Source organism: Lagopus muta, chromosome 1 (genome assembly GCF_023343835.1).
Source record: "Lagopus muta isolate bLagMut1 chromosome 1, bLagMut1 primary, whole genome shotgun sequence".
In the NCBI taxonomy this organism is placed as follows: Eukaryota; Metazoa; Chordata; class Aves; order Galliformes; family Phasianidae; genus Lagopus; species Lagopus muta.
In genome coordinates, this window is record NC_064433.1 from 64,991,185 (window position 1) to 65,011,847 (window position 20,663).

The following is a 20,663-nucleotide window of genomic DNA, read 5'->3' on the forward strand; positions in this document are numbered from 1 at the left end:
GAAGCTCCCACTCTTTTCTGCACAGATTTGCAGATCCCAGCTCTCAAAGTAAACATGGATTTTGAATCATATTGTTCTGATATCCTCTGGAGCCAGGTGCTGGGAATCCAACACTACTAACCATACTGTAAAAATGTTTTTCTATACATCCAATCTAAATCTTCAATTTTTTAGACTGAAACCATTTCCCCCTGTTCTGTCACAGCAGATTTTGCTGAAAAGTCTTTCTTATGACCTCTAAACTGAAAAGCCACTGTCAGGTTTCCCTGGAGCCTTCTTTTCTCCAGGCTGAGCAGTACCAGCTCTCTCAGACTGTCTTCATAGTGAAGGTGTTCTGTCCCTCCTCTGGATGTGCTCCACCAGGTCCATGTCTCTCCTGTACTGAGAATTCCATATCTGGGCGCAATGTTCCAGGTAAGGTCTCATCTCACAGCACCAGTTGGTGTCATCCACAAACTTGGAGTGCTGAGGATGCACTTGATCCCACTGTTGGCATCATTGATGAAGATACTAAAGAGCGTGTGTCCCACTACTGATTTCTAAGGGACGCTGATCCCCATCCAGGCATCGAGACATTGACCACCACACTCTAGGTACAATTGTGCAGCCAGTTCCTCATCCATTGAGCAGTTCCACCTATCAAAACTTTCCAATTCAGAGAGAAGGATATTATAGGGGACCATGTCAAAAGCCTTACTGAAATTCAGATAGATGTCATCAGTGGCTCTTGCCTTATCCACTGGTGCAATTATGCCACCACTGAAGGCCACTGGGTTGGTCAGGAAGAATTTGCCCTTGGTGAAGCCATGCTTGTTGCCTCGTATCATCCCCCTCTCTTTCATGTGCATTAGCATAGCTTCCAGGAGGATCTGTTTTTCATGATCTTCCCTGACACAGAGATAAGGCAGACAGGTCAGTAGTTCCCTGGGTTGTCCTTCCTACCCTTCTTAAAAATGAGTGTGATATTGCCTTTTTTCCAGTCACCAGGAACTTAATCTGACTGCCATGGTTTTTCAGATACTGTTGAGAGTGGTTTGGTGACTGCACCAGCCTATTCCCTCTGGACTTGAAATGGTGTGATTCCTAATTTGAATATAGAGACTGAAGTTACGATTGTCAAAGTCTGCGTTGGGGAGCAGGAAGAGAACTTCTTCTTTCACTTTTATAAACACAAATCTCTACAGTTTGAGATTAAATAGATTTCTCTAGGTTACTAGAGTAGTACTACCTTCACTGTGTCCAGAGATCATTTACTAAGAAGTGAGAAAATGCCTGTAGAAGTAGGTAACAAAGATGTCACAAAACGTGACTAGCTTTGCTGCGAGAATTTGCATCAGAAGTGCTGGGACTTTGTGGCATAAATGTGGAAATTAAAGGGAAACTGGATGGAATTGGTTTTTATTTACAATAAAAGCTGATAATATTCAAGTCAGTTGAAGTCATGGTGGTTATGGCATAGACACAATGTGATAAGTGCACAGATTCTATAAATAAATAAGGAAAATGTAAGAAAGGTGAGCTCAGGTCAGAGCTTTAATTTTTATCGAAGTTTATGTTTTCAGAACATGGACAACGTGCACTGTATGTAAGTAAAGACAATGCATTAGTGAAAGGAGGTGTCTGAAAAGTAGTCTTCATTTATGAAAGCATGAAACCTGAAAAGAAACTGCTACTTTCACATAATCATTTACAAAACTCATGTTGAGAAAGTGTCAGTTGTTGGTCCAGGAAAAGTACTGCATGACTTCTAGTATAAATGGCTCTGGGCATAATCTTGTACCGTTTGGTATTAGTTTGTCAGATTTAAAGAGAGAGAAATACAAGTGAACAGGAAAGTTCTGGGGTTTTGTTATGGAAGCTTTTTTTTTTTCTTTTTTTTTTTTCCAAAATTGTTTTACAAAATACCTTTAAAACGTTGAAGTTGTGGATTAGAACTCATATTGAGTGTGGGATGTAATTGGGAATTATTATTACTGGTATGTTCTATACAGCATCTTCTTTGCATGTTTATAGTGTGTAGAAAATAGCTGAATAGTAGTCCTGACTTAGAGCACTCTGTTTCTTCTCCATATTGGATAAATCTCCTACTGATAGATCAATCATTTAATCAATCTGCTACTGTGGCCTTCAGCACTATAGTATCTGAGTGCCTCCCAGTGTTGGAACACTCAATAATGCTTAGTTTTTCTCCAGTTACTCTGCACTCTTTAATTTGATTTTGTTCCTCGTTACATGGATGTAAATCTAAAACTACCCCATTGATTTTGATGGAAGAAGCGAGGGTTCGGGATCTCAAAGGAGCAGAATCTAACCCTCTGCTTGAAATTCTCCAGCTGTACTTCAGTTGCTTTAATAACATTTCTGGGATTTATTAAGCTAGTCTCTCATTTATTCTCTCTATTCCTGCTGTATCTTTTTTTCTTCTCCTGCTTTAGGTACAATGCAAAGTTGTCTGAATTTACTGTCTCTTTTTCTATTGAGTTCAGTGGACAGTGATTCAATTTCCCACTTGCTCCTCTCCTTTTTTTCCCTCTGTAGACCCTGAAGGTTCCTGTGTGAGTTTTTATTCACCTCAGTAGCAATTTAGAATTGCATGCATCCCTGAAGTTCTGTAACTAAGCATCTCACTGTACTGTTGTGCTAATCCCCATCTTTTCACCTTTGACCTTCAGCTTTTTTTTCCATTTGGGTAGATTCCCCTCTCTTCCACATACTGTGGGTCTTGCTCTCAAAGCAGACTTACTTTTTTGAGAATTTTACTGAGGATAAAACAAGGTAGTGAATATAAGAAAGATTCTGAATGAGATAATCGTGGCTCTTCCTTTGATATTTTTTTCTTTTCTTTTCTCTCCCCTTCAGTGCTGCAAGTAGAAGAAAATAGAAAGAAGAGAAGCTAAGATTTTAAACTGAGAGACTTGGCAGGTAAGAGGTGTGTTTTGCCTTTGCTGGGCAGGGTGTCTCTGGAAGTGCTGTTGAGAGCTGGCAGCAGGTTGGCTCAGCTCTGAGAGATGAGACTGGCCAGGACCTGCAAAAGTTTGGACTGAGTTTCCTGCTCCTTGGTAGGCTTCTGTGTGTTACTGTGGGCAAGCTCTTTGTTTCAGTGGATCCTCACCTGCAATGAAGCAGAACCACTTTCTTGTTTCAGGAGGGTGGGTTGGGGAGCTATGAGTAATTGAGAGAAAGGAGAAAAGTTTAATGAGAGACTACAATAGATGATGGTGCACGAGATGTACTTGGACAGAGTTGCCTGGGTCAAGGGTGATGACTACATGGTGTGGCATAGAGGGTTGTGGTTTGAAGCCTTTTAAGAAATGTTTTAGTAAGTTCCTTCTGTGATATCTGCAATTTTATTGCATTTGCTTACTGGAAGACTCATTTGGTTACTTCAGTCTCGCTTCCTGTTCTACATGGTTTTTAAATAGAGTGGAGGTGAAATACGGTATAATCAAGATGCAATGTTTTTCATATAAGAAGTTGTATTGAAAGCACGATAACAACTTTGGAAAGCCAAGGTCTTGGTGAACCTCAGTTCTGTCAGTGCTCACTCCAGGCAGATCTGAGGACAAAAAGCTTTTGTCCCTGATAAAATCCCTAGTCAGGCTGCCAGATCTCCAGCCTTCCTCCACAGCTTCAAGTGCTGGAGCTCTTACAGAGAACCAGCTCGAAGAATTTTAAGCATCATATCCTTTAACCTTGTTCTTGGAAAAAAGTTGTACCATTTCCAAAACATTCAGCCTGAGGCAGTCATGCTTCGTAGATAAATCAGACAAAATGGTAAAATATTGGCTGAGAACGAACAACTGCAGGTAGTTGTTTAATCACTTGTGTCGAGTGATCTTAATAACAGGTGTAGCTACTGCTCCAGTCGGTTACACAAATTGTCCTGCACTCTTTCCTGGGTTCTTACTGAGGCAAAGCTATTGATATGCAAGATCTGCCTGAGTGAAGTTTGAAGTTTTGGCCTTATCACTGTCTTAAAAGATAGAGCTTAAACAAGCAGTGAGTGACGTATTCGTGCTTTTATGCCTTTTCTGCATATCCCACAGTAGCAAGAATTTTTGGTTTGCCTTCCCCAACAAACCTGTGAGAATATATATTTAATTTCAATATTAGACATCTAACACCAAAACGACTGTTGCTCTGTTTGAAATTCCCTGCTGGGTCCACCTATCCTGCTTTCTCTGATGCGGGGACAACAAGATCTGTGGGCAGCAAGTGCCTCTGCCTCTACTGTGCACAGCACTATGTGTTGCAGCACTATGCTGCTTTTTGGAGGAGGCTTCCAGGAACACGTGATGTGAAAAATACCTCACTCCTGGGAGTGGAAGCCCCCAAGCACAGAGAGCAAGCTTGGCATAAAGTCAGAGGGCAAAAACATTCAGATAAATACATCCTGTATATTAATATATACATTGTGCAGCTGTCATGCATAATAACATCTCAATAAATCATTTGCTTATTTGAAATAATTTGGTCCCTAAAGATTGTGAGAAAACTACAGCATTATAAAGACAGATTTTTAGTTGCAAAAGTTTTGGTCTGAGAACGAAGTATTTGTGTTGTCACTGTGGATGTCATTAATAGGCTCTAACAAGCTGTACATGAAGATGATTAGGCCTGTATTGTTTGGCTTAGAAGAATTTATTTTCGGGGTTTGGATGTTTGTTTGTTGTGTTTTGTAGTTGTTTGGTTTTGCTTTTTTTTTTTAATTTGTGAGTGGTTTCTTGGTTTCTTGACATTTTCAAAACCATATAATGGCATCTGGTTTTTGCTGTGAAGTTACATCATTTCAGCACAAACCAGTGTACTGCATCAGGCTGGCTCCCTGTGTATGCTGGGTCATATGTTTAGCATTAAGGATCAGTTTCTGTGCTTTCTTCATTACAGTTTAGATGTCTGTAAGGAACTGGTAGTTAAAGTATGGCAGACTTCAGATAATTCTTCAGCCTCAGCCTCTGTTTCCACTGCCTTTGATCAGAGTATATTCAACTCAAATATTTATAAATTACCTTTTCACGTGCTCCTTTTGATTTTCATAGATATGCTTATCCATGCAACTAGAGAAGTAGATTTCTTATTATAGTTCCTGAGGATGTAACTGTCGTTATTGTAAACACTAATCAATTTTTGACTGTATAGTGTGAGGAAATACAAATACATGGATCTTAAAACAAAGAAAGTGCAATTCAAGTGATAACGAGCGGCATGGAAAGGGTGAAGAAGACAGCTGTCAAATACATCATGTTCAGTACATAGAAAGGTACATATATATATATCCATGTTTATTCCTGCAGTTTAATTCAACATCCTTTCTTTGTCATATTAAAAATATGACTGTAGAAAAAATAATCTCAAAACAATTTGAACCATGTGGCTGAACCTGTCTTACTGATGAGAGTGAAAAGCAGCCAGCAATTGAGAGGGGGTGAAGGGGGTAATATTTTTTCTGGATAAATTGTCTTAAAGTCATTAAAAACAAATTATTCAACCTTTTTACTAAAGAAAGTATATTTTTTATGACTCCCCCCCCCCCCCTTTTTTTTTTTTTTTTTCTTTTTTTTTGAGAAAAAGGGGTTAGAAGAGCTGCAGAAACTCTCTCCATGCAGATGTGGTAAGTTACATTAAAACTGCAGTCTGCCAATGGAACAGTCATTGTAGGCTGGAGACTGTAACTTCATGCAGAAACAAAAAGGAGTTAGTCTGAGATTGCTTTCTTGCCTCAGTTTGTTTCTGGTTTGGTAAATAACGTAGGTGTGCTCAGGGAAATTCTCATCTTGATCCCACTTTATTTTGTAGCTATGGTTTTGGTTAACCTGAAAATCCAAGTCTGTGTGGCACTGGTGGGAAGTGAATTGGGAGGAATTGCTGTTACTGTATTACTTCCCCTCCAAAAATGTCTCAGAATGAAACCAACTGCTAAATTGGTAATCTGCAAACTCACAATATTTGCATGCATTTCTAAGCGTGGGTATGAGAGGGAAGAAGCTCCTGTTCTTGTGCACTTTTTGTTTTCTATGTCATCCAAAGCTTTGAAATCTCAATCTTTTATTTACATGGAGAGCTTTAGTTTTTTGTTTGCACTGGTTTTTATTAAAGCTCATGAATGAGACTTGCTGGTGAAAGTGTATCTCTGTGACCCACCGGGTCTAGAAATATTTATGTGAGAGAAGTAAGCCCAAATTGTATTGTGATATTTTGTTGGTGTGTTTGTGTGTAGGATGGTTACTGTTAAATCATTGTGGATTTCAACTGCAGGAGCCTCTGTGTTGCCTAAAGAGGAATGAGGATGCTTTCGCAGTGCCGAAGGGATCCAAGAGAATGTTTTTTCTTGTACCTTCATTTTGCACCAGGCAGCCAACCAGGTGGCTGGGAGTTAGTGGATGGCTTTTCCAAAGTAACAAGTTGAAATCGTGTATGTCCTCCAATGATACAGCTGTGAGAAGCTGTGAGAAAACCAAAGAGAATTGCACAAGAAGTTGAGGGCACAAAAAATGGTGCATGAAACGATCCTTGCATGTGTCCTGCTCTGCAAAGCAGAAGCTATTGTTTTCTTCTAAAAAAGTTTCCCATGAAACCAGGATCAGATTTTTAAAGCAATCTTTATCGGTTTGGGGGATCACATTAGGCAGGGCTGCTGGTGATCTCTTGTCTAAATACTATGAATAATGAAAATCGTGTGGCTCTAAGAAACATTGGGCTTGATGCTGATCAAATGTGGCATCAATCTAAAAGCAGTGCTGCTAGATCAGGTTAGATGAGATGGGGAATGAGATGGTGGCATTGATCTTGAGGAACTGTCATAAAACTGGAGATGCCTTGGAACAACTTGCTTGGGATCTGAAAGTGTAATCCAGCTGTTTGTACCAATATTTTTGATTTCTTCTTATCAGTGATCTGGTTTTATGTCTACAGCTGGATTCCTTATTAGATAACCTTTTTAGTTTAGGTGAGTGTTGCTCTCCATTTACTTTCCTAATAGCAAATTTACTTGCTTTATAGAAACACTTTAAAAAAGGGAAATAAATAAACCCAAAAGTGACTAAGAAAAGAAATGCAATGATTATAAAAGCATTCCTCAGTAGCAACTGAAGACAAGTTATTCCTCTGCCTTCCTCCTATGAGCAAGTGGTGTGCTTTTTTTAAACCTCTGTGTCCTAGACATGGGTACGCTTTGTGGTAAGAGCATGATTCCATTTCTGCAAACCAGATAAGGGGAATAAGTGAATCAGTGTATTTAAAAGCTCACTTATTTCATTGGCACCTATATCTGCTGCCCTGGTGGGGCAGGGTTTCTAAGAAGGTTTGCCTTTCTTGGGCTTTGAGGCTTATGTGTGGGTGTCAATGCGTTCTTTTCTTTCTTTTTTTTTTTTTTTAAAGCAGAAATGCTTTTATTTATGAAAAACTAAGAGTCAAGAACTTCATCTGTCTCTCTTGCTTTCCATATATGTTTGATAATGTTGGTCTCTGCTGTCAGTCCAATTTACCTGGAAGCAATGTATGTCCAGATTGCTTTTCAGAAGTGGTGAGTAGGTCTCCTTCTGAGGCTGACATGGATGTGTGGGCACCTCAGAACCTGTGAAAATCAACTAGTGAAAATTCTTCACGGTTTTCCTTAAGCATCATATTAAAAAGTTAGTTAAAATTCCAAAAAGTGTCAGCTTTATGGAGATGCTGATTTTCTCTGAAATACAGGATCAGTGCAGTGCATTCATTCTGCTTTCTGATCTAGCCTATACTGTGATCATTTGTAAAACTCCAGGAAGGAGGGTGTAAACGAGTCTCCCTTTCTGCTTGCAGCAAGTTATCTGTTTGATGAAGGAAGGAGGCTGCCTTATTTGCCAAATTCAGTTCTGAACTTTCAAGTAGCATTTGATTTTAATGTGAAAAATCATGGATATTCATATCTAGAGTTTAAATCAAATAAAGAAAAATATGTTAAACGTAGATTAATTGAACCAAGCGAATAAACCTAGAATGATTTCATCATGCAAGTTACTTTGCTTAGTATGTGTGTGCAATAGGCAAACAGTTTTTATACAGAAGGTTTCATGGCTGCAAAGACAAGGCAGCAGTGATGCCCGATGCTCCTATCCCTGCAGAGCGGGAGGGACCTGCTTTGGGGATTTTGGCTGCAGTGACAGCTGTGGGTGTTTGATTGTTGAGGTCCTTCCAGACAGAGGAGGTCAGTTCTTAGCACTTAGGCTTTGTGGAGCCTGCTGCACCCTGACTGTGGCTTCCTCTGTGGGAAACAAGATCTACCAGAAGGTCATCTGGGTGACTCGTGTGGGTTTTCTGCTCGTAAAATCACCACAGAGTGGCTTGCTGCTGTTGTGCTATTCTCTGATATGGTACAGGGAATATTGAGTGCTGGTATGGGCCCTTTTATTTGAGGCTGAGCACAAGAGAATGGGAGAGAAATGCTGGTCAAAAGCTTACCAAATGACTTCCATTCCAAGGGCTTGATACATAGTGAAACGGCCGTAGAAGGGATTTCTGGATTGTTGGGTTTGTTGTTGCTGTTGTTGTAAGCATAATTAGAAACATTCCAGTTCAAGCCTGACCCATCACTTTACTGCTACCACCAGTATCATTAGCAAGCAAAGTGTTGCTAACAAAGTCAAATGTGCAGAAGAGTTCTTGCTCTTTAAGTGTCTGGGCTGACTCCCAGTTTAAGGAACAGGAGTCAAACTGCCATCACTTCTCCTGTGCTAACACACACCCCGCCATTAGCAGTCTGAAGGCAATTTTAATAAAATACATAGCCCTGCTGAGCTGGTTTTGGAAGATAAATAAGCAATGCAGAAAAGAAGCTTTTGTTTAAAAGTAATTATTTAAACTATGCATTACAGGTAATTTTCCTTTAACAGTATAGCAAATGCTATCAGAATTTCAATAATAGCTTTGTGTTACTTATCTAGATAACATGATATTGTCATTTCCAGGAGCTTAAAATGCTGTTTTGTTTTCATTTGTGTCAAATACAAGGGTAACTGGGACCTGAGTGAATATATATAAATATGTGTTTTCTATAATTTTCTGTGAGCACTATTTTATTTTCTTATTATTTATTTTATTTTCCAACATTTTATGGCAGTATAACCATCTAATGATAGTTTCATAAACTGCAGGCTTGATTTATTGGCCCAGCTTAAAACAGTAGGGTGAGGAGCATCTTATTTTTTGTTTTGTGTAAGCATGCCACAATTCACAGTTGACAGAAACACGATTCTTTGAAGAGCTCTGTCAATAACAACTGCTGCAGCATGGGAACTTCGTAGTGTAGAAGCAGACTTAGCCAAACACTGTGTGCTTCAGCCCATATGTAGCTCAGAAAAAGCAGAGGTGTAATTTTTACCTGTGAAATTTTTTGTTTTCAACAAAACTTGTATTTTCTTTCTCCCGGTATTATTCTGTAGTGCCAACGTTTCAAATACAAGATATGTAGTTTACCAAAAGGAAGATGATGACTGAAGGTGACTAAAGGAAGAAAGCAATTTCTAAGTTTTCTTGAAAAAGCAGCCTCTGAATCTGATCTTCAACTGGAAGGATTGGCATCTGGTTTCAACAAAAATATTCTTATTTCTTCTAATTCCTATTAAGGGCATTTGTATGTTTTCTCTTTCAGTTATGAATGAAGTTAGGGTTGTTGCTCAGACTGTGCTTCTGGGAGGCTGTCACTCATACCACTGGGCTGCAACCTGGCTTCCAGCTCAGAGACCCATGGTATTTTTGCTGCAGGGACTTATAGCAGAAAAGGTACATGAGTGCATTAAATACAGTTTCAGCCCAAATTCAGACCTAAGTTGTGCCTAAGCCCCAACTGAGAGCTGTCCTACAAGATGTCACAGTATCACAGAATCACAGAATTGTAGGGATTGGAAGGGACCTCCAGAGATCATGGAGTCCAACCCCCCTGCCAAAGCATATACATGTTTACACACATTTCTACACAACACCTCTTAATTACAAGATCTGGAACTTTTAATTCTGTAGCTCTGTGACCCATTGATGAAAGCTGCAGAAGCTGGTGTTTCAGCAGGATTAGCAACCACTCAATCGCTAGTGCACGCTTCATACAGCACAGAATTGCTCAGATTGAAAATCTGATGCCTTGATGCCTTTGAAGGCCAAAATGTCTATGGCCTTTAGAAATGCCTGGCCAGTAGCAAGCGGAGTCCCAGAGATTAGGTAGATTTTTAGATTACTTACATGTGGCTATAGTCTGTCTGGGCCAGAGTTTCCACTTACCCAAAATAGAGAAAATAGCATTTCACTATTTCTCTACCTCACAGAAGATCTGTGAGGACGAATGTGTTCAAAATTGTGTTAGTAGCATGATGGCTGCTCTATAAGTAATGCCTCCTATTTTATTATGTTGCCCCATGATGTCAAAGGTGAATGCTGGTGATATGGCAGTATAGGATGTACCTTCCACTAATGTTCCATTACATCTTGTTGCTGTGTGACAGATGGCAGCAGAGGGGAAATTTGACAAAATGATATCCCACTAGGAAGCGTGTGTAAAGCAAAGGTGTGGCAAGATGTGTGGCACTGAATTCCTCCATGTGGAAAAAATGGCACCCACTGATGTTCATCAAAATCTGATGGACCAAACAGTGGATGTGAGCACAGTGAGGCAGGGGGTGGTATGCTTGAGCAATAGTGACGGCGGTGTGAAAGACAAACCACGAATGGTTGTGCACAGCTGTCACACCACAAAATGGGGAATGTCTTGATCCATAGATTGTAAATCAGCAGATTGCAACTGGGGAACTCTATACAGAGATGAATTTTGGCTTTAGCATGTTGGAAAAGATGATAATGTTGGAATATCACAGAGTTTATCCAGACTTTTTGAAATAATATGTGGCTCAAGGTGACAACTTCCTGGATTGAATCATAACTGATTATTAGACGTCTCCACTTGAAGCCAGAATCAAAATGACAGTCCAAAATGGAGTAGAGACATGTGAATTCTCCGTCAAAGAAAAAATTAAAAGCACTTTTATACTATCACTGCACATGTGCACTGCCTTTTGGGATAGGAAAGGGGTGATCTTTCTGGATTTCCTGAAAACTAGACAAACCACCAGCTGTGACCACTACTGCATTGTGACACTAATGAAGCTAAGGAATGGAACTTACAGACTCAGGCTGGAGAAGAATCACAGAATCATAGAAACACCAAGATTGGAAAAGGCCTCCAAGATCATCCAGTCCAACCATCCACCTATCACCAATAGTTCTCACTAAACCATGTCCCTAAACACAAAATCCAAACATTCCTTGAATACCTTCAGGGTTGGTGACTCCACCACCTCCCTGGGCAGCCCATTCCAGTGCCTGACCACTCTTTCAGCAAAGTAGTATTTCCTAACATGCAGCCTGAATCTCTCCTGGTGCAGCTTGAAGCCATTTGCTCTAGTCCTATGACCAGTTACACAAGAGAAGAGGCTGACCCTGAGCTCACTGTAGAGCTCACTACAACCTTGCTTGAGGTAGCTGTAGAGAGCAGTAAGGTCTCCCCTGAGCCTCCTCTTCTCCAGACCTAACAACCCCAGCTCCTTCGGCCATTCCTCATAAAGCCTGTGCTCCAGGCCCCTCACCGGCTTTGTTGCGCTTCTTTGTACCTTTCCAGGAAGGAGACAACCTTTCTCTTGCAATAGGGTAATGCCAGGCCCGGAGCCAACAAGACCATGGAGCACATTGCCAATCTTGGCTGGACTGTCCTTCCACACCCACTGTATAGTTCAGATCTGGCATTTTCTAACTTCCATCTGAAAAATAGTCTGTGTGGACAACATTTTCCTAGCAATAACACTGTAGAAGCTGTGAAACAGTGAGTCATCTCTGCTGGTGCAGATTTATATGAGCATGTCATCACTGGCAAAAATGCATAGCTAATGGTGGTGACTGTGTTGCAAAAGTGTTTTGTAGCTGAGAATTTGTTCTATCAGATAGTGTTATCGTGCTTGTTGTTTCTGTTGTAATATCAATGGAAATAAATAGGAGGCATTATTTTCATAGTTAGGTATATATCTGCAGCTTACATAGGAAATAGATCAAATTAAATACTTTTATTAAAAGTGGATACGATAATTTATTGCTCTGTCACAGCAATGCTGTGATGCTTAGTGTTGGTAATACATGTGAAAAAGGTTAAGATCTTTTGATTAAAAAGTGATATCTTACAAACCACACATTGAGGGATGAAGAGGCTAAATGGGCAGAATAAGATTACTTCAAGGTTTCGCTTAATTGTTTTCTTCCTTTAACTAAAGAGCACCGAATGAATGTTGTTAATACCAAGCTGGGAGTATTTCTTTTGCGTATGCGTGTGTGTACTGGAGGCTGTGACGGGTGCAGCGAGAACTTGGAGCTCTAATGGCTTAAGGGTTTGTCCATTTGAAACCTTTGGTTTAGACCTGGGAGCCAGGGGGGCTGTGGTAGAGGAAGAAGGAATAGAGTGAAGAACATAACTTGAGTTCGCTGTGTGGATTTACTTGTATTCGAATACATTTGTTTACATAGCTTTTCTTGCTGTTTCTGAGTGCTTCAAAGGTAGAAAATGCAAGAAAATTGAAAGCAATCAGAGATGCTAAAGAAATGTCTTGAGAGATTCGGAGCTCTCCAAAAGCAGCAAACAATAATAATGCTAATAAAATAAAAAGCCAATTGTGTCACACACCAGTTTCCTCACATTGAAGGATGTTTGAGTCATGTTTCAAAAAACTGTTTGCAAATTTTCATTGTTGGAGCAGTTCAGAGCCACAAAGGCAAAGGTGCTATAGCAGGGGATTGGTTAAGATGATCTCAGTTATATTCGTGTAATTGAGCCTGTGCCTGCCACTCAGGATGCTAGAAAAGAAAATGCGGTGAGAGCCCATGCTCACCATGTTTATTTGCACAAATAGTTCCATTAAAAAAAAAAAAAAAAAAAAAAGCAGTGAGAGAGAATAGGGGAGAAAGGAGTAGTAGATTTACGTTGCAGGATCAGGCCCAGTGCTTTGGCTTCCTATGGTGCATTACACTGGATATGACTATTAAGGAGAAAGGCTAATGTTTAAGGTCCAGATCTCCAATTGGTGAATGTACCATATTCAATTTATGTCTGTGCCTGCAGTATCAGATGGAGCACAGTGATTGTGGGAAACTAGCTCTTTTGCACTGAATTAGGTTCACAGGTGGAAAGCCATTTTCTTGACTTTCCTGCTTTTTTGTTACATATTGCCTGATCATATGGCTACTTTTGGTAAGTTACCAGCTCCTGTGTATGGGGAGAAGTCAATGGGAGAAGAGCATGCTCAGTACTTCTTGGAGTATGGCTTCCTTACTGGCAATTCGAGTACCCTCCACATAGTTGTTTTTCAGAACTAGTTTTTATGCTCTCATGCTGAACAACATTCTGCAAATACTGCTATTGAATCTAACTTTGCACAGGGAGAATAGTATTACGTATGAGTCAGTACATCAAATGACCAACAATCACTTATTCTTATTTTTCCTTCCATGTGAAGACCAAATGCTTCACATTTGTCCACCTTTTTCTCTTGTTTCCTAGGAATCAGCAGACCACAGTGTTTAAAGAATGCAATTCCAGAATTGACGCCTATGCTGAGTGTCATTCTGTCTTAAATCTGTGTGCTTCTGCCCTCCGGACATGTGGAAGCCCTGGAGGCCCCGCTGCCTGTGGGCCTCCTCACCCCATGGGTTCACAATGGCGTCCACAAGGCCCCGGATGAGCGTCTCCGCTCGGTGCCCCAGGGCAGGCCGCAGCAGCTGGATCACGGCCTCACTGTCCAGCCTGATGTGACACAGGGCGTTCAGGATGAGGCTCTCTGCCGCCATTGCCGCTCACCACTGTGTATCACAGATGGCTTGCAGCTCCTGGCGCTTTGGAGCTTTGGTTTCTTCTATTTCTATTGTTGGGATCGACATCACCTTTTGGTGCTCAGGTGGATGAGTACTGAGCTTTTGTTGGAGTTGCTGCAGGGTGGGAGCTGCTGCTGTCAGGGAGCTCAGCTACCAAGGTGGCACTGCTATTTGGGACTGGCAGGCAGAGACCAAAATGCCACCCCTTGGCTGCTGAAATAGCTGAAGATTTGTCTCCAGCAAGTGACAGGAGCCAAGGTGCTGTCGCCTGCATTCTAATTTAAGTGGGAGCACTGGCAGGGATGCTACCTAGACAGACAAGCGCCGTTCCTGCCCAACCCAACCTCCTGCTGCCGGTTCTGGTCCAAGTTACTCAGCTCAATTTGTCTTCTGTTTTCAGGAAATGGTGTGCTGGAGGGAGAAGGGAAACCCCTGCCTTTTTTTAAGGTTTGTGACGCTTCTGAGGATATTTCAAGGCAGTTAAACTCATACCTTGTACTGGATGCCTGAACAAGAAGTATTTATGAGGATGTTATTAGTAAGGCAGCAATTGTTTTATAAAGCCCGTTTGATATAAAAGGTGCCTGCCTCAGTGCTTATGATAGATGCATATGAGAAGTTCCTGTGCTTCCTGTGGCTTGGGTGTGGTTCCAGCACAGAAGCAGAAGTGGTTAAAGGAGTCCGCTGAAGGGGAAGGAGTGGGTCTTTTCCCCCTTCGAAGTGACTAAGACGTGTGTGATCATTATACGGCATTTTAGATTGTTCTGGTTTTGAGTTTCACTTTTTGGAAAGAAGTGGTTAGAAAAAGGTGTAAAGAAATGTTTTGAAATAGTTGTTGGTCATCTTTGCAGCTAGAGGCTGTGCTGCGTTCACTGAGGCAGAGTGGCATGATGATCAGGGCGTTGCTAGCAGCATCTTCAGCAGGGAGCTAATAATCCAGTTCCAGGTCAGGTTTTATTGTTACTTGAACTAGTTGTTTCATTGATCTCTGAGCACTTTATAAACGTAAATGTGGTTCAATATACCTTTTTTGCCTCTAGAAATCAAGGCACAAAGGGGAGACTGCAGAAGGTTCCATTAACAGAGTGAGAAGATATTTCTCCCCAGAGTGCAGCCCACTTCTGGGATGTATTTTGGTGATGTCTGTACCCACATATGCTGCTTAAGGAAAGAGGCAACTCTGCTCTTTTGCCCTTCTATCTTGGCCACGTGCTTTTGCAGTTTCCCTCTGCATTGGTCTCTCCTGCCTCACCAGGAGCCTGGTCAGCAACTAAAACTGGCAGAAACCTGACTTTTGGAAACAGTGAAGTATTTTTGGCTGATTTAGCTCCCAGAATGAGTTCCTAGTGAGAGATTCCAACAAGATGCTGTTTTTTTGCATCGTCTTAAACAAACACTAAGTGTTCTGTCAGATTTTGAAAATGTCTGCAAGGACCCTGCAACTGGTAGCATAGCCGTACCTTTCTTCTAATAGCCTGTACTCAGATACAGTCTTAAACTGAAGAGAGCCTATTGATGTACGTTACTATTAGCATTAGCTTTTATTAATGTGTTTTTCATTCTTGTAACAACAACACACCAAGTATTTAAGTGTTCTGGATTGTGTAAATACTAATCAAAAGTCTCCTTTTGTCTAACATGGCTGGAAATGGACAACACGGAGCAGTTCACATTTGTCACGTATCTCAAAGGTCATTTCAGCCTTCTACACTCAAAAGCTGTACTTGCTCCATCTTGCTTGATGGAGGATAAGTTCTGCCATTTTGAGAGGGGTAGTTTTTATTTATAATTGTGAATGTGTTTAGCCACATGGGGCTGTCAATCAGTGAGACGAAAGCCCAGTAGGATTGTTTCTGTAAGTGGCCTATTTCCCCCACCCTTTTCCTCCAAATCAAGGACAGATGAAAGGTCATGATTAAAACAGTGATTTTTTCCTTAATTGTAAGTAACAGTTTGCAACTGTTTTTTTTTTACCAAGATGTCAAAACTGCATTTTGTCTTGGGGAAGGGTTGTGGGGGAAAAGAAAATTACAAGTTCTTGAAAATTTTGGCAATTTTCCAAATGGTTGTGTTCAAATTTATTTTAATTATTGTACTTGTGTCAGTTCCTAGCAAGGGGTAAGAGGGGGAAAATAATTCAGTGCAATATTATGCAGCTACGGATTAAACAATTAATGGTGAACCTCTGTATCCTATTAGTATATTTGAATTCATTATTCCAACAAATTGTTTTATGAGCCAGTAACCAGTGGATTTAACCATTTATTTTATAGTCAAAGTAGAACAGAAGAATAATTGTTGCACTGAAACACATCTTTATCTGTAGGAATCTATCCAAGGAATTAACCTGAGACAGTCAGATAATGCAGAATATTATTGGAAAGTTATTTTGTCCCAAGGGTTTGGGTTCCTCATGTGTGGTTCAGTAACTCACCGTTAGAGAGGATTTGGGCAGTTGTCCGCTGATCATCACGACATCCCTGAAGATATTGAGGATTTGGGCACATTCAGCGGTTTCCTGGAAGGTATCTGGCATTGTATGTAGTGTTTTTCTTTAGAGTATGTGATAGCTACTCATGAGTCCAAAATAACACTGACTGACTGATGGTGGCACATACTTAATTGCTAAATACTTTTGTGAGCAATCTGTGTGCTCAATTTTGTATGCAAGATATACAATTACACTGACCAAATAAAAAGATGTTGTGAGGAGGCCAAAAAGGCAAATTATCTAAGTGCACAAGGATGAACATTTGATTTGACATTACTAGCGTTTCTCCTTGTAGCTAATGTTAGAAGTAAGCTAAGACCCTCATGTACCCTAATGGAATTTTGGCTAGATGTATCTTTGTGAATTTTGTATATGTTCAGTATTTTTTCCTCAAATTAAAATGAAATCTTTTAATGAAATCAACGTGCTGTCTTTCTATATTGTTGGGTAACACATCTTGGTAAAGAAGGTAAAAGGGTAATCTAAATAGTTCCTGGTTTTATTTTTAGCGCTTTTTCCATAATTTCATTATTTCTTTTTTGGTCTTGAAGAATCTGGTGCTTTTGTAATGTGTGATAAAATGTGTTTTGTGTTTCACCACTGCAAGGGGTGTATGATCAGATGATTACTGTGTCACTGGTGATGCACTCAGTGCCAGTAAAACTGGGTGACTTCAGCCATCTTTGGGCTACCATACAGTTGATCCCTTAAATGTGATAATGCACAGGGCCCATGAATCAAGTTGAGCTGGGACTGTATTTTAAAGATGGACAGAGTCATGTCTGCATATGTTTTATAACTGTCAAAGTCCTTACAAAGAATGGTCCTCTGTTATGTATGTAAACCTCCTGACTGTTTTTTTGCCACTTCCTTTCATTCTCCTGTGCTGAGCTTTTGCGAGTTTTAAATTTAAGTGAAGAGCTTCCTTTTTTCTTTTTTTTTTTCCTTTTTTTCTTTTTTTTCTTTTTTTCTATGTGGGCAGGTGAGCAGAAGATGATGCTACTACTACCCTGCTTACAAACTATCAGGTTGGCTGAGAAAATTGACTGTTCTTCTTGTGTGTGTGTGTTGTGTTGCTGTTGTTGCTGTTATGTTTAATAGGCAAACATTTCTTCAGTAGCCAGCTTAAATTGTAGGCAAATGCTGAGGCAAGCTGCTGGATGCCCTCAGTGCTGCAGTGGTCAGTGCCATTGACTCTGTGTTCTGCCACATATCTGCTGCACACTTTTATCTTACTTTCCAGTTCTGGGCGAGAAAGACATAACTGTCTACTGCCAAGGTATAGAACTAGGAAGGAAGCATGAGAAAACTTTTCTCAGGGCTTCTCCAAAACATCAGGAGTAGGATGTGATGCTATGAGCTGCTTGTCACTGAGTACATTGTTGGGGTGCAGAGGTGGAAGCAGTGTTGATAATCCTGATTCTGAAGAAGTGTGCTCCGTCCTACTTTGGTAGCCTGAACTCACTAAAACTAAGGCATTTTTAGCTTGGCTTTTTTAAACTTTGTTTATTTGATGACCTCTTTTCAAGTAGCAGAGTGAAATTAGGGGGATGTGGAAAGGAAGAAGGTTTGGTTGCCAGTTGAGAATAACATTTTAAGGGCCCTAATTTTTCACTGTACACAGATAATGCAAGACAATTGATGTGAAGAGAAGCGTATGTGAATATGATGTTGGAAACACATGCAAAGTGTGCCTGTATTGAAGTATTAACACCAGAGTACTTATAGGGATTAAAAGAGGTAGGGAAAAAAAGTAATTTTTGTATGCAAGACTCTTTCCTTCTCTTCTGCTACAGGAGAGGAGGAAAAAAACCTTCCATTTGTTTCAAGCCTTTGCTGGAACTCTGTGAAATAATTTATAGATGAGGTGTGCTATATACAAGGGCTTTTTACTGGCTACCTTGCCAATGAATTAGGGCTCTATTCTATAAAAAAAAAGTTAGCACTTTCTTTGCAGCCATCCTGGGCTTCCATAGTGCGGCAGTCAAATGTAAATTCTTGCTGAATTGGGCCCTTATGGAGGTGGTGTTCAAACAGCCTGTGAGGAGAAGAGAAGCCATTCAGCCTGTGGGCTGCTGCGTGCTTCAGAGTCCTCCGATCATTACTATAATTCTCTGAAAGCAAACTAATAAAACTTCCTATTGACTTGCACTCGTGTGTGCTTTGAGCATTTATTTACAGTCTACCATCAGCAGATTAAAAATCAATTAAAATCCATAGAAACAGCTAACGTTACAGACTCCTCTTTGCTGGTAAAGATTTTTAAAAAGATTTTACATTAATACTTGCTGCTTTGTATTACTGAAAATAATGAATCAGATTCAGACAGAGCCTGTGCATCTTTAGCTCCACAGATACATGTATCTTTAGCTTTAGAGAAGCACTGCTAGGAACCTCTTATCTCTTGCGCTTCTCTCCCTCTGTAGAAATAGGGGAATTTATGCAATTCATTTAACTGAAATTGAGACGTTGAAAGCTCTCCAATAGTATCATGATGGATGCTATTGCAAATGCTTAGGGAAAACAATAATCTTAATGATAAAATGATAAGTTTAATACCAGTACATTAAAATGGAAAGTGAATTTTAGTACTGCAGATACAATAAAATAAAGGAGACTTTGATTTGTATTCCTGATTTTCCCTGAAAGCCTCAGAGATTAATTTGGGACCGTGCTGTGATTCAGAGGGAGACCTTCATGGTCCCAGGGACACAGCTGTGGGACTGGGACGTGAGACTCTGACAGTGACCTGCTATGGGGGGTTCTAATTGTGGGTTGTTTTTTTCTTAGGTTTCCTCTCCGTCTGTTTGCCCCTCATTCTTTGTGAGTCTAATGTGTTTATATCGTTAAACTGTCAGATATACTGCTGCTTTCACATTTTTTATAGGTATGTGTTCCAAAGACTATTATGCCACTGAATAGCTGTGATAATTGTTCTAATATGTTATTTACATGTAGATCAGAACAATACAGTCAAAACTGAGAATTTCTGTATTTATTTGTGTTTTCTGTTTCATTTCTCAATGCAATGTTAATTTTCAACAAAGTTTACAGAAGCTAGAGATGCCATGTCTTTTGTGCTTTCTAAGTGTCGTTCAAGTATCAACCACAAAAGGCAACGCTGATCATGCTAGGAAGACAGAAAGCCAAATACTGAGAAATGGAGGGGAAAAAGCAAGAATGGAAGTAACTGTGAAACCTGAGTTTGATCCTGTTGTAGTGATGAGTGTTGGTAGACTGCTGTATTTATAGAGCATTATGATTCTACTAGAAGACTAAAAAAGATCCTTCCTCTTCAGAGAAGGGTCTGAATATCATAAAAGTAAACGAGGCCAGGCTTTTACACCAAATGCTGAAAGTAAACAAAACATAGAATGACTGTTCATTAAGCAAGCTGAATTTATCCTGTGGATGACATTTTATGGCAAAAAGACTGGTGTGGTGTATTTATAGACTTCCGTGATGCATACACACAAGGCACGTACACAACTTGAATTCTGCAGTTCTTTTTCGGGTCTTTACTTTGCAACCTGAATAGTGTTTATGGGGAGTGGGATGGCGCCAGAAGTGCCTTGCTGTCCATCCTACTGACTCCACATGCCTTGATGTCCTCGTGAGAACCTTGCGTCCAGCTGCACAGGCTTCTGCCCTTCTCTGCCTACAGGACTGTAACTGCAGGTTCCTCCCTCACATCATGCTGTGAAAGGGGGAAGAACTGTCAGAATGCTGCTCAGAATGTTTCCAGTTTTTCCAAAGCCATTTTCCCTGTTTCCCATCTCCTCCAGTTAATTCATGGCTTGTCCACACTGTTGATGGTTTTCTTCCCTTATGGTGTTTCCCCAGTAAATCAACTCTGGTCATTGCTTTTTAGTGGATGTTGGCAGTCCCAGCTTGTCCTTATGCTCTTTTGTACTGTCAGTTTTCCATAGTCCCTGTTTGCCCCCACAACTGTCCGGCAACAGCCCTCCATTACCTGCTTGAGTTAATTATCTCCCCTACTCCAGAGCTCAGAAATCCTTCTCTGTCCTGGTTCTACAGGCTCGTCCTCGTATCTCCCCAGTTCTTCATTCCACTGTTGTTTCTACCAAGCTAGTAACTGTCTTATTAATTTTAATACTTTTTTTTTTTTCAGCTGAAATTTTTTGCGTACTTTTTGCTGTATTTGCAAAGATTCCAATATTTCCTGATGTTTGCCTACCTCTATCTCCAAATTTATATTATTAATGCTAACAAATTAATCTGCTGAAGTTCATATAATAAGATCCCGAGGTCCTTCTGTTTTCATTATTATGTATACCTC

General features: G+C 40.3%; 1 protein-coding gene across 8 annotated transcripts in view; it reads left to right on the forward strand.

Moving 5' to 3' along the window:
- SOX5 (SRY-box transcription factor 5) overlaps positions 1-20,663 on the forward strand; it is a 637,312-nt gene that overhangs the window by 184,086 nt on the left and 432,563 nt on the right. For all 8 annotated transcript variants that reach the window (XM_048933367.1, XM_048933363.1, XM_048933368.1 and 5 more), the window contains one exon: positions 2,860-2,922. The gene's annotated coding sequence lies outside the window, so the exon portion shown is untranslated. The remainder of the gene's footprint in view (positions 1-2,859; positions 2,923-20,663) is intronic.